At 46.7% G+C, this 12,759-nt stretch overlaps 1 pseudogene; it reads left to right on the top strand.

Annotated features, from left to right (window-relative positions):
• Positions 1-804: 804 nt before the first annotated feature.
• On the top strand, positions 805-1,730 carry LOC149972344 (uncharacterized; annotated as a pseudogene).
• The last annotated feature ends 11,029 nt before the right edge of the window (positions 1,731-12,759 follow it).

The raw sequence follows: 12,759 nt of genomic DNA, 5'->3' as shown, positions 1-12,759 counted from the left end.
CTCAGCCCCTGTAATCTTAGGTTTCCAAGATGGCGTAGCAATCAGATGTCCTTTGTCCTCGTCTTGTCCCGTGTATACATGTTTTGTATCTTTTTGTCTTTTTCTTTGCATATTTTTTTATATCTTTAAAAAAAAAACTTCAAAACACTCTCCTGCAACCCGCCTCACCAAATGTGAGGCGGGTTTCTTTTTCAAAAGTATTATTTACCTCGTATCTGAAATCCACAACAGAAGCTAGCCAGAAGCTAGCCAGTTCACTAGATAATGTTAGTATTCAGCTAACCACAACTAGCGGTCATCAGCTATCCTTTAGCTCGGAAAGCTATCGCCAGTTTTGAACAACGCGACTCAGACCAGAGGATACCGGACCTTATCCATCCTTGGATACCTTATCCAACTATTTTTTCTCCATATCCCCGGATTTCTACCGCAAGCTCTGGACATTTACACCTGTATCTTGCAGCTAGCTAAGTGACTATTGGCTACCGTCAATTCCAGAGCAAACACCAATTATCCCGGAGCTAGCCAGCTGAAGAGTTCCATCAGCCACTCCTGGGCTACAATCACCTATCCGGACCCGTTTTACTGCCGATGTGGAGCCCCACCTTCACGACTGGAATACCAACGTTATCTGCCCGAGGGAGTTATTCAACTGGCCCCTCCATCGCGACGTAACCTGAACGCCCATCTGCTAACTGCGGCCCGCTAATCGTTAGCTGTCTTGACCATATCGGCTGCTATCTGAACAGGTCTACCGAACAATCTTCTTGGGCCACTATAACTATAACTATTTTGACAATTTGATTGGTCCCCTCTACCACTCGGAACCCATTAATCTACCAATGGAAACGCACGGGGAGGCTAAAAACAGACCTCCATCTTCTGCAAGCTTGCTACCCATGGCTCGGGTAGCTGTCTGAATCGCCGTGACCCCAACCAACCTCACTACTCACTGGACCCTTATGATCACTCGGCTAAGCATGCCCCTCCTTAATGTCAATATGCCTTGTCGATTGCTGTTCTGGTTAGTGTTTATTGGCTTATTTCACTGTAGAGCCTCTAGCCCTGCTCATTATACCTTATCCAACCCTTCAGTTCCACCACCCACACATGCGATGACATCACCTGGTTTCAATGATGTTTCTAGAGACAATATCTCTTTCATCATCACTCAATGCCTAGATTTACCTCCACTGTATTCACATCCTACCATACCTTTGTCTGAACAATATACTGTGAATCAATTTTATCACCCCCAGAAACCTGCTCCTTTTACTCTTTGTTCCGGACGTCCTAGACATCCAATTCTCATGACTTTTAGCCATAGCCTCATTCTACTCCTCCTCTGTTCCTCTGGCTATGTAGAGGTGAATCCAGGTCCTGTAGTGCCTAGCTCCACTCCTATTCCCCAGGCGCTCTCTTTTGATGACTTCTGTAAAAGCCTTGTAAAAGCATTGGTTTCATGCATGTTAACATTAGAAGCCTCCTCCCTAAGTTAGTTTTATTCATTGCTTTAGCACACTCTGCCAACCCGGATGTCTTAGTCGTGTCTGAATCCTGGCTTAGGAAGACCACCAATAACTCTGAAATCTCCATCCCTAACTACAACATTTTCAAACCAGATAGAACGGCCAAAGGGGGCGGTGTTGCAATCTACTGCAGAGATAGCTTGCAGAGTTCTGTCTTACTATCCAGGTCTGTACCCAAACAATTTGAACTTCTACTTTTAAAAATCCACCTCTCTAAAAACAAGTCTCTCACCGTTGCCTCCTGCTATAGACAACCCTCTGCCCCCAGCTGTGCTCTGGATACCATATGGGAACTGATAGCCCCCCATCTATCTTCAGAGCTTGTGCTGCTAGGTGACCTAAACTGTGACACGCTTAACACCCCGGCCATCCTACAATCTAAGTTTGATGCCCTCAATCTCACACAAATGATCAATGAACCTACCAGGTACAACCCCAAAGCCGTAAACACGGGCACCCTCATAGACATCATCCTAACTACCTTGCCCTCTAAATACACCTCTGCAGTTTTCAACCAAGATCTCAGCGATCACTGCCTCATTGCCTGCATCTGTAATGGGTCAGTGGTCAAACGATCTACACTCATCACTATCAAACGCTCCCCGAAAGACTTCAGCGAGCAGGCCTTTCTATTCGACCTGGCCAGGGTATCCTGGAAGGATATCAACCTCATCCCATCAGTAGAGGATGCCTGGTTATTTAGTTTAAATGCCTTCCTCACCATCTTAAATAAGCATGCCCCATTTAGGAAATGTAACACCAAGAACAGATATAGCCCTTGGTTCTCTCCAGACCTGACTGCCCTTAACCAACACAAAAACATCATATGGCGTTCTGCATTAGCATCGAACAGTCCCCGTGAAATGCAACTTTTTAGGAAAGTTAGAAACCAATATACACAGGCAGTTAGAAAAGCCAAGGCTAGCTTTTTCAAGCAGAAATTTGCTTCCTGCAACACAAACTCAAAAAAGTTCTGGGACATTGTAAAGTCCATGGAGAATAAGAGCACCTCCTCCCAGCTGCCCACTGCACTGAGGATAGGAAACTCTGTCACCACCGATAAATCCACTATAATTGAGAATTTCAATAAGCATTTTTCTACGGCTAGCCATGCTTTCCACTTGGCTACCCCTACCCCGGTCAACAGCACTGCCCCCCCCCCCCCCCACAGCAACTCGCCCAAGCCTTCCCCATTTCTCCTTATCCCAAATCCAGTCAGCTGGTGTTCTGAAAGAGCTGCAAATCAGCCGGGCTAGACAATCTCGACACCATTCTGTATACTTCTGGCCCTTCTTTGGACACTGTGCTAACAACCCTCCAGACGAGCTTCAATGCCATACAACTCTCCTTCCGTGGCCTCCAATTGCTCTTAAATATAAGTAAAACTAAATGCATGCTCTTCAACCGATCGCTGCATGCACCTGCCCGCCCGTCCAGCATCACTACTCTAGACGGTTCTGACTTAGAATATGTAGACAACTACAAATACCTAGGTGTCTGGTTAGACTGTAAACTCTCCTTCCAGACTCACATCAAAAATCTCCAATCCAAAGTTAAATCTAGAATTGGCTTCCTATTTCGCAACAAAGCATCCATCACTCAATGCTGCCATACCCTCGTAAAACTGACCACCTTGCCAATCCTCGACTTCGGCGATGTCATTTACAAAAGCCTCCAACACCCTACTCAACGACGTGGATAACAATATCCCTATACTTTTAGCTTTAGCCAGTACCATCTTCAGATTAGCCTTAACGTCGGTAGACCTGCCCCCTGGTAAACAGTGTATGATCGCTGGATGATTCGTTTTAAGTCTAATACTGCCGGTAATGGAGTCGCCAATGACTAAGGTTTTCAATTTGTCAGAGCTTCGGTCTCTCAGACCCCGTAACGGGAGGAGTAGAGACCCCACGAAGGCTTGGCCTCTGACTCTGCCCCGTTTCTTAATGGGGAGAACCGGTTGAAAGTTTCTGTCGGCTGAATGAGCGACACCGGTTGAGCATTCCTACAGCATTTCCTTCCAGAATCCATGAGAAAATTGCCCGGCTGCTGGGACTGTGTGAGGGGATTTAAACTACTATCTGTACTTACTGGTGGCATAGACGCTGTTTCATCCTTTCCTACACTAAAATTACCCTTGCCTAACGATTGCGTCTGAAGCTGGGCTTGCAGCACAGCCATCCTCGCCATAAGGCAATCGTTCTCCTGTATATTATGAGTACAGCGACTGCAATTAGAAGACACCATGTTAATGTTACAACTTAGCTTCGTCTGGTGGAGGTCCTGACGAACCACGTCCAGATAAAGCGTCCGGGTTGAAAAAGTTGAATGAAAAAAGTAGAGGGAGGGAAAAACTAAAAATATAAACGGTAATTAAAAAGTATAAACCGTAAAGTTGGCAGGTAGCAAAGTAAGGTTAGCAACAAACCGCACAGCAGCACGTAAACAAGTCTACAAGTTATGACTGTACATTGCATTGCATTGTGTTGTATGATGCAAGAAACCACTTTATAAATGAATTATTATTACTGTACCATTGTCACGCCCTGACCATAGAGATCCTTTTTATTCTCTATTTTGGTTAGGTCAGGGTGTGACTAGGGTGTGTAGTCTAGTTTTTTCATTTCTATGTTGGCCTGGTATGGTTCCCAATCAGAGGCAGCTGTCTGTCGTTGTCTCTGATTGAGGATCATATATAGGCAGCCTTTTCCCACTGGGTTTTTGTGGGATCTTGTCTATATCTAGTTGCTTGCGAGCACTACATTAGTTTCACGTTTCGTTTTGCGCTTTATTGTTTTCTGTGAGTTTCATCCAATAAACATGTGGAACTCTATGCACACTGCGCCTTGGTCCATTAATTCAACCAACTATCGTGACAGAAGATCCCACCACCAAGTGTGAGTCGAGTGATTCCGGAGAGAGCAACGCTGCAGAGCGGGCATGCTGAGGAGCATGACACCAGTCCGGTAAGTCCTGTGTCTCCTCCAGGCACTCCTGCACCTCCCCAGTCCGGTGTCACCGTTCACCTCCACTGCCCAGTGCACCGTTTGCCTCCACTGACGCACTTGCAGTGGGAAGGTTGTCATCTGTCCAGGACACGTTGTGCCAGCTCTACGCTCCAGACCTCCAGTGCGCCTCCACAGCCCAGTAGACAATGTAGACAATGTAGGCTACCCCTCTGCCAAATGGTTTATTTGCATATTCATGCCTTTCTCAAAATACAACACTGTCCCTTTAATTAAGACAGGCTTTTTAACTGACTGGGTTTTCAAAGACAGCTTGAAAAGTAGCCTACACGTTTTGTGCTCTTGTAGGAAGCAAAAACTCCCCATTGCTGACCTATACGAATCTATAACTGGGCTAATAACTTGCTAACTATCAAAGAATATCAACACCTGCAGCTCTGCGCTCTGATCTGAAAAGCTCCTTCACTCATGATTGAAAGCCCACTCAAGCTAGCTAGCTACTGCAGGACATCAACAAAGCAGGCCAGAAACAGACACATTTTTCCGATAATGATGACTGTTGCCTAGGATGTGATTTGATTTGTGTAAAGTCAAATCTTTAGGTTATGTCAGTAACCCCGGTTCTCTGATAGTATGAGTGAGTTATTTCACTTCAAATCAAATCAAATCAAATTGTATTTGTCACATACACATGGTTAGCATATGTTAATGCGAGTGTAGCGAAATGCTTGTGCTTCTAGTTCCGACAATGCAGTAATAACCAACAAGTAATCTAGCTAACAATTCCAAAACTACTACCTTATAGACACAAGTGTAAGGGGATAAAGAATATGTACATAAAGATATATGAATGAGTGATGGTACAGAGCGGCATAGGCAAGATACAGTATTGAGTACAGTATATACATATGAGATGAGTATGTAAACAAAGTGGCATAGTTAAAGTGGCTAGTGATACAGGTATTACATAAAGATGCAGTAGATGATATAGAGGACAGTATATACGTATACATATGAGATGAATAATGTAGGGTATGTAAACATTATTATATTAGGTAGCATTGTTTAAAGTGGCTAGTGATATATTTTACATCATTTCCCATCAATTCCCATTATTAAAGTGGCTGGAGTTGAGTCAGTGTGTTGGCAGCAGCCCCTCAATGTTAGTGGTGGCTGTTTAACAGTCTGATGGCCTTGAGATAGAAGCTGTTTTTCAGTCTCTCGGTCCCAGCTTTGATGCACCTGTACTGACCTCGCCTTCTGGATGATAGCGGGGTGAACAGGCAGTGGCTCGGGTGGTTATTGTCCTTGATGATCTTTATGGCCTTCCTGTGACATCGGGTGGTGTAGGTGTCCTGGAGGGCAGGTAGTTTGCCCCCGGTGATGCGTTGTGCAGACCTCACTACCCTCTGGAGAGCCTTACGGTTGTGGGCGGAGCAGTTGCCCTACCAGGCGGTGATACAGCCCGACAGGATGCTCTCGATTGTGCATCTGTAGAAGTTTGTGAGAGCCGAATTTCTTCAGCCTCCTGAGGTTGAAGAGGCGCTGCTGCGCCTTCTTCACGATGCTGTCTGTGTGGGTGGACCAATTCAGTTTGTCTGTGATGTGTACGCCGAGGAACTTAAAACTTACTACCCTCTCCACTACTGTTCCATCGATGTGGATAGGGGGGTGTTCCCTCTGCTGTTTCCTGAAGTCCACAATCATCTCCTTAGTTTTGTTGACGTTGAGTGTGAGGTTATTTTCCTGACACCACACTCAGAGGGCCTCCTCCCTGTAGGCCGTCTGGTCGTTGTTGGTAATCAAGCCTACCACTGTTGTGTTGTCCGCAAACTTGATGATTGAGTTGGAGGCGTGCGTGGCCACACAGTCGTGGGGGAACAGGGAGTACAGGAGAGGGCTCAGAACGCACCCTTGTGGGGCCCCAGTGTTGGGGATCAGCGGGGTGGAGATGTTGTTGCCTACCCTCACCACCTGGGGGCGGCCCGTCAGGAAGTCCAGTACCCAGTTGCACAGGGCGGGGTCGAGACCCAGGGTCTCGAGCTTGATGACGAGCTTGGAGGGCACTATGGTGTTAAATGCCGAGCTGTAGTCGATGAACAGCATTCTCACATAGGTATTCCTCTTGTCCAGATGGGTTAGGGCAGTGTGCAGTGTGGTTGAGATTGCATAGTCTGTGGACCTATTTGGGCGGTAAGCAAATTGGAGTGGGTCTAGGGTGGAGGTGATATGGTCCTTGACTAGTCTCTCAAAGCACTTCATGATGACGGAAGTGAGTGCTACGGGGCGGTAGTCGTTTAGCTCAGTTACCTTAGCTTTCTTGGGAACAGGAACAATGGTGGCCCTCTTGAAACATGTGGGAACAACAGACTGGGATAGGGATTGATTGAATATGTCCGTAAACACACCAGCCAGCTGGTCTGCGCATGCTCTGAGGGCGCGGCTGGGGATGCCGTCTGGGCCTGCTGCCTTGCGAGGGTTAACACGTTTAAATGTTTTCCTCACATCGGCTGCAGTGAAGGAGAGTCCGCATGTTTTGGTTGCAGGCCGTGTCAGTGGCACTGTATTGTCCTCAAAGCGGGCAAAAAAGTTATTTAGTCTGCCTGGGAGCAAGACATCCTGGTCCGTGACGGGGCTGGTTTTCTTTTTGTAATCCGTGATTGACTGTAGACCCTGCCACATACCTCTTGTGTCTGAGCCGTTGAATTGAGATTCTACTTTGTCTCTATACTGACGCTTAGCTTATTTGATTGCCTTGCGGAGGGAATAGCTACACTGTTTGTATTCGGTCATGTTTCCGGTCACTTTGCCCTGATTAAAAGCAGTGGTTCGCGCTTTCAGTTTCACGCGAATGCTGCCATCAATCCACGGTTTCTGGTTTGGGAATGTTTTAATCGTTGCTATGGGAACGACATCTTCAACGCACGTTCTAATGAACTCGCTCACCGAATCAGCGTATTCGTCAATGTTGTTGTTTGATGCAATACGAAACATATCCCAGTCCACGTGATGGAAGCAGTCTTGGAGTGTGGAATCAGATTGGTCGGACCAGCGTTGAACAGACCTCAGCGCGGGAGCTTCTTGTTTTAGTTTCTGTCTGTAGGCAGGGATCAACAAAATGGAGTCGTGGTCAGCTTTTCCGAAAGGAGAGCGGGGCAGGGCCTTATATGCGTTGCGGAAGTTAGAATAGCAATGATCCAAGGTTTTTCCAGCCCTGGTTGCGCAATCGATATGCTGATACAATTTAGGGAGTCTTGTTTTCAGATTAGCCTTGTTAAAATCCCCAGCTACAATGAATGCAGCCACAGGATATATGGATTCCAGTTTGCAAAGAGTCAAATAAAGTTTGTTCAGAGCCATCGATGTGTCTGCTTGGGGGGAATATATACGGCTGTGATTATAATCGAAGAGAATTCCCTTGGTAGATAATGCGGTCGACATTTGATAGTGAGGAATTCTAAATCAGGTGAACAGAAGGACTTGAGTTCCTGTATGTTGTTGTGGCCACACCACGTCTCGTTAACCATGAAGCATACGGCCCCGCCACTCTTCTTACCAGAAAGATGTTTGTTTCTGTCGGCGCGATGCGTGGGGAAACCAGCTGGCTGCACTGACTCCGATAGCGTCTCTCCAGTGAGCCATGTTTCCGTGAAGCAAAGAACGTTACAGTCTCTGGTGTCCCTCTGGAATGCTACACTTGCTCGGATTTCATCAACCTTGTTGTCAAGAGACTGGACATTGGCGAGTAGAATGCTAGGGAGTGGCGCGCGATGTGCCCGTCTCCGGAGCCTGACCATGGTATATGCCCCCAGCGTATTCGTCAGAAGCCTTTATTACAGCAGCCATGATTGGCTGGACATCGAGACGTGTGCATCGGGAAGGGTGTCTCTCCTACCCTATAAAAGGTCCAACGCAGCGTCTCTGAGCCTTTACAAAATAAGCAATACCTCGTCCTCACTCATGCAAGGAGGGTGGTCTTGTGAAATACCTCACTCATACTATCAGAGAACCGGGGTTACGGTTGTAACCTAAAGTTCTCTTTCAAGTATTTATTTCGGTATTTCCCTTATGGGATATACTGACTCCCGTGTTGCCAGACAAGCTTATCCTGACAATGACTGCCCTGTGCGATATATCACACAAAATCGGACTTTGCCCTCAGAAGATCCTACACGTTAAACAGTATGCGCCAGGGTCGGTGCAGTGACATTGAGCCTATAAAACTTTGCAAATGTAAGAGGAGAAGCCCAACTCGCTGCTGAGCAAATATAATGGATAGATATGCCCTTAAATAAATTCCAGGATGTAGCCATTCCTCCAGTGGAATGAGCCTGTAGGCCAACAGGAGACTGAAGACCCTTACTTGTGTAGGCCAAAGTGATAGCCTCCACTATCCAGTGGGAGAGGTGTTGTTCAGTAGGCAATTTACCTGTGTGAGGTTTCGCCCAGGCAACTGATCACATTTTCTAAATCCCTTTGTCCTGTCCATGTAGATTGCCAGAACGCACACCGGGCACAACATATGCAAATGTTGATGTTTCCGGAGAGGAAAACAGTGGGAGATAAAAAGTTACCAGCTCAAGGGGAAGATGCATCAAAGATGGGTTACATTTACACACTGAGAGTGTGTAAATGTCACTTACACGCTTGGCGGAGGACAATTCTAGTAATAGCACGGCCTTAAATGAAAGCATCTTCAGCTCCACCTGATCCAGGGGCTAAAAGGCTGTTAGCATAGAGTATTCAAAACAATTGATAAATCCCATGACCGGGAAAGCTGTTTTGGACACCGGAAGCAAACGATGTGCACCGTTCATAAAACGGGCAACAAGGGGGTGTTGCCCCACTGTTGTGCTCCCAAAACCCACATGACAAGCCGAAATAGCTGCTAGATATACCTTAATAGTCAGAGCACTGGAATGGCACTGTCTGTGATTTAGTGTACCATTCCTCAAACATGTGCCATTTACAACTATAAAGGGATCTGGTGGATGAGGCTCTAGCACTCTGAATAGTCTAAATAACATTTTGGGGAAACCCGGCAGTGTTGAAGTTGAACCATTCATGGCCCAGGCCCAGAGTGCCAACCGTTCCGAGTGAGGATGGAAAATCTCCACGTGCTCCAATGCATCCACTCCCATCGGTGTATCCCGAGTATTCTCTATTGATGCATAAAGATCCACTGCTGGGTGCATTCAAACCTGATTGGCTACCTTTGGGTGGAGCTTCTACTCTCCGTATAGAGGGTTCCCCCTGGAAAGTAAATTTGCCCCCAGATTCAGTACTCCCGGTACATGAGTAGCTCTCAGTGACTGGAGATGCACACTGCTCCACATAATCAGTATGTGTGCCAGTGTGTGTAAGTGAGGGGATTGCAGTCCCCCTTGTCTGTTTATGTAAGCCACAACAGTGGTATTGTCTGTTCTGACTAGAACGTGACGACCCTCCAGAAATGTGAGGAACGACTTTAATGCTAGGGACACTGCAAGGAGTTCCAGGCAGTTTATATGAGTAGATCGGAGATGGGGTCCCCACACCCCGTTGACTGTTCTGCCCTCGTGGGTCGCACCCCAACAAGCGAGAGATTAGTCCGCCGTGACTACTTTTCTGGATAAAACAGTGGCCATCTGGGCACCCTGTGACAAAAATGTATTTTGTCTCCAGGAGTGCAGTGCTCTCACTTCCGTCATCATGGTGGGAACAGCAGACTGGTATAGGGATTGATTGAATATGTCCGTAAACACACCGGCCAGCTGGTCTGCGCATGCTCTGAGGGCGCGGCTGGGGATGCCGTCTGGGCCTGCAGCCTTGCGAGGGTTAACACGTTTAAATATCTTACTCACCTCGGCTGCAGTGAAGGAGAGACCGCATGTTTTGGTTGCAGGCCGTGTCAGTGGCACTGTATTGTCCTCAAATCGGGCAAAAAAGTTATTTAGTCTGCCTGGGAGCAAGACATCCTGGTCCGTGACTGGGCTGGATTTTTTCCTGTAGTCCGTGATTGACTGTAGACCCTGCCACATGCCTCTTGTGTCTGAGCCGTTGAATTGAGATTCTACTTTGTCTCTGTACTGACGCTTAGCTTGTTTGATAGCCTTGCGGAGGGAATAGCTGCACTGTTTGTATTCGGTCATGTTACCAGACACCTTGCCCTGATTAAAAGCAGTGGTTCGCGCTTTCAGTTTCACGCGAATGCTGCCATCAATCCACGGTTTCTGGTTAGGGAATGTTTTAATCGTTGCTTTCGGAACGACATCTTCAACGCACGTTCTAATGAACTCGCACACCGAATCAGCGTATTCGTCAAAGTTGTTATCTGACGCAATACGAAACATGTCCCAGTCCACGTGATGGAAGCAGTCTTGGAGTGTGGAGTCAGCTTGGTCGGACCAGCGTTGGACAGACCTCAGCGTGGGAGCCTCTTGTTTTAGTTTCTGTCTGTAGGCAGGGATCAACAAAATGGAGTCGTGGTCAGCTTTTCCGAAAGGGGGGCGGGGCAGGGCCTTATATGCATCGCGGAAGTTAGAGTAACAATGATCCAAGGTCTTTCCACCCCTGGCTGCGCAATCGATATGCTGATAAAATTTAGGGAGTCTTGTTTTCAGATTAGCCTTGTTAAAATCCCCAGCTACAATGAATGCAGCCTCCGGATAAATGGTTTCCAGTTTGCAAAGAGTTAAATAAAGTTTGTTCAGAGCCATCGATGTGTCTGCATGGGGGGGGATATATACGGCCGTGATTATAATCGAAGAGAATTCTCTTGGTAGATAATGCGGTCTACATTTGATTGTGAGGAATTCTAAATCAGGTGAACAGAAGGATTTGAGTTCCTGTTTGTTTCTTTCATCACACCATGTCACGTTAGCCATAAGGCATACGCCCCAGCCCCTCTTCTTACCAGAAATATGTTTTTTTCTGTCTGCGCGATGCGTGGAGAAACCCGTTGGCTGCACCGCCTCGGATAGCGTCTCTCCAGTGAGCCACGTTTCCGTGAAGCAAAGAACGTTACAGTCTCTGATGTCCCTCTGGAATGCTACCCTTGCTCGGATTTCATCAACCTTGTTGTCAAGAGACTGGACATTGGCAAGAAGAATGCTAGGGAGTGGTGCACGGTGTGCCCGTCTCCGGAGTCTGACCAGAAGACCGCCTCGTTTCCCTCTTTTTCTGAGTCGTTTTTTTGGGTCGCTGCATGGGATCCACTCCGTTGTCCTGTTTGTAAGGCAGAACACAGGATCCGCGTCGCAAAAAACATATTCTTGGTCGTACTGATGGTGAGTTGACGCTGATCTTATATTCAGTAGTTCTTCTCGACTGTATGTAATGAAACCTAAGATGACCTGGGGTACTAATGTAAGAAATAACACGTAAAAAAACAAAAAACTGCATAGTTTCCTAGGAACACGAAGCGAGGCGGCCATCTCTGTCGGCGCCGGAAGTGGGTTACCTCCGATGATGGCACTCAGTGTGATGGCTGGAAAACGTTTCCGAAAAGACAGGTTAGAAAAGATAGCTTGGTGTAGCTAGTAAAAGCTTTTCTTGTTGGTAAACCACAAAAGCTAGCTAGCATGGTGGCTAGCTTGCTAATGATTAGTCACTGATTGGATACAGCTAACTTGGTCGTGAACGAGTTAGCCGTGTCACAGCTGTACCAGTTTCTCCCTCAAATAATATTTCTCTAACTATGGTGAAGGAAAAGGAAAATTGTCACCACCGCACAGTCCCGAGAATAGCGCCCGGCGAGCTAGTTGTAAGCTCACGTCTGAACAGTTTAGCTAGTTCTAGAAAATGCAGTCGTGTTGACGTAAGTTTTCTGATGAAAAGCGAGAAGAGGTGTTTGAATGACTCAGAGACGCTGCCTTTTATAGGGTAAGAGGGACACCCTTCCCCGGCGCACACGTCTCGATGTCCAGATAATCATGGCTGGCATAGTACAACCAAAACGAATACTTGAAAGAGAACCAAACTGGTCTCCCTTTTGCTGTGCCAGGACAACCCACATTTGAGCTCAGTTTAACGCTGATTGACATTTCTTTTATTAAAAATAAATACTATCAAATGCTACAGCGACAACATGTCATACTAGTTTGTTCCAGAGAGCATCAGATACAGTACATGGGCTACCCATACTGAGACAGGCGGTGGCAGTTTCCCTCACTCAGATGATTCCACCAGGAATTGATGTTAAATTATGAAAACACAAAGAGGAAAGAGACATTATTTCATCATTTTTATTGGTCAAATATTTGGGGAAGCTTGCCTTCCATTGT

Source organism: Oncorhynchus mykiss, chromosome 24 (assembly GCF_057628025.1).
Source record: "Oncorhynchus mykiss isolate SJ-2025 chromosome 24, ASM5762802v1, whole genome shotgun sequence".
In the NCBI taxonomy this organism is placed as follows: Eukaryota; Metazoa; Chordata; class Actinopteri; order Salmoniformes; family Salmonidae; genus Oncorhynchus; species Oncorhynchus mykiss.
Note: the sequence above shows the minus strand (reverse complement) of the source record. Positions and strands in the feature narration are given on the sequence as shown.